Below are 2,016 nucleotides of genomic sequence, written 5' to 3' on the forward strand. Positions count from 1 at the left end.
AATGTTTTAGAACAAAACACTAAACAACATCACTCGCCTTTTACCCCACTGTATGTGTACGTGTGTGTGTCTTATATGCCAACCGGCTTATAGAATGTAACATTTTAAAGAGGTGAGAGTTGAGAAGGTAATAAAAAATGGTTTTTAATATATTAAAAATGTTTTTTGGTATATATACAGTGAAATGACTGAAGATTGGAGAGTTAACACATCTTTCCAAGTCATTTAGCTGGTTCTACTTAGTATTTTGAGCCACAATGCTTCTTAATCTTTGTAAAAATAGTTTTTGTTTCTGACTTGTTGCTGTCATCTATTTTCTATTTTTCCAGCTTTCTCAGGAGCTGGGACTTTGGTAATTGCAAACTACAGATATTGTTATATTACATGCTTTCTTCATGTAGCTGCTTGGTTTCTGAGCCACAGTTTAAAACTAGATGGTCTGTACTTTTTTTTATTTTTATTTTTTTAAAAGACACATTTATTCAGTGTCATGATCAGACTATTACATTTAGCCATCAACAGCATGGGTGCAAAAAAAAAAATCTACATTAAAACCCTTCACTGGAATGCTTTACACTTTCCACAGAACAGAAACTAAAATAACCTGTTAAACAATTGATCACAAACACAGTCCTCAAATTTTTTGCCCCTACACATGAGTACTGTCTAAAACATGTCTTTGTAGCAGCTAGGCCCTGCCACCACTGTGCTTGGCCGAGTTCACAAATCTGCTGTAACCTGTAGCTTCCTTGTCACTTCTCTGGTTCTCCTCTCCTGCTAAGCTTTGTTTCTTGGCAGTAATTAAAACCTTCTGCCACTGCCATAGCTGCTGCTGCTGCTGGAACTGCCATAGCCACCTTGGTTTCGTGGTTTGGCAAAGTATTGGGCTCCGCCACCATAGGGGCCAGAACTTCTGTCTCCAAAATTTCCTCCTTTCATGGGTCCAGAATTTGAGGATTGATGGTTATAATTGCCAAAATCATTATAGCTTTCGCCACCTCCAAAGTTGCTTCCATCATTACCAAATCCATTGTAGCCATCCCCACTGCCACTGTATCCACCACCACCTCGACTGCCACTGAAGCCACCTTGACCACTGAAGTTCCCTCCACGACCAAAGTTGTTATTCCCACCAAAACCGCCTCCATGACCACCACTAAAGTTTCCAGAACCACTTTGGCCTCTTTGGCTGGATGAAGCACTAGCCATCTCTTACTTTGATAGGGTTTTCCTTACTTCACAGTTGTGGCCATTCACAGTATGGTATTTTTGAATGACAATCTTGTCTACAGAGTCATGGTCATCAAATGTCACAAAAGCAAAACCTCTCTTTTTGTCACTGCCTTGGTCAGTCATGATCTCAATCACTTCAATTTTCCCATACTATTCAAAATAATCTCTTAGATGGTGTTCTTCAGTGTCTTCTTTAATGCCACCAATAAAAATCTTTTTCACAGTTAAGTGGGCACCAGGTCTTTGAGAATCTTCTCTTGAGACAGCCCTCTTTGGTTCCACAACTCTTCCATCCACCTTGTGTGGCCTTGCATTCATGGCTGCATCCACCTCCTCCATGGTGGCATATGTGACAAACCCAAAGCCTCTGGAGAGCTTGGTGTTTGGATCTCTCATTACCACACAGTCCGTAAGTGTTCCCCATTGCTCAAAATGGCTCCTCAGACTCTCATCGGTTGTTTCAAAGCTCAAACCTCTGATGAAAGAGCTTCCGCAGCTGCTCAGGCTCTTTGGGAGACTCTGACTTAGACATGACGGTGGTGGGAGGGGAGACTTTAACAATTTTTACTTGGCAGCCCATGGTCTGTACTTTTAGTCTTGGGACCTTTATATAGAGAATACCTTGAAAATTTACCCATTTTCTGGTAAAATACAATTTCCTTGTACACAAAGTGTTTATAGTTATATTGGGGTTAATGTGAGTCAATCTAGATACAACTTTTTAAGGTGTTTCCATCAACAAAAACCTAAATATTAGGCTATTTGGATGGGTGAAGTAATGCT

The 2,016-nt window shown here is 40.3% G+C and overlaps 1 pseudogene; it reads right to left on the reverse strand.

The window, feature by feature from the left end:
• Positions 1–492: 492 nt before the first annotated feature.
• On the reverse strand, positions 493–1,765 carry LOC144304875 (heterogeneous nuclear ribonucleoprotein A1-like; annotated as a pseudogene).
• Between the last annotated feature and the right edge of the window lie 251 nt (positions 1,766–2,016).

The sequence above is a fragment of the Canis aureus genome, chromosome 3 (genome assembly GCF_053574225.1).
Source record: "Canis aureus isolate CA01 chromosome 3, VMU_Caureus_v.1.0, whole genome shotgun sequence".
Classification (NCBI taxonomy): domain Eukaryota; kingdom Metazoa; phylum Chordata; class Mammalia; order Carnivora; family Canidae; genus Canis; species Canis aureus.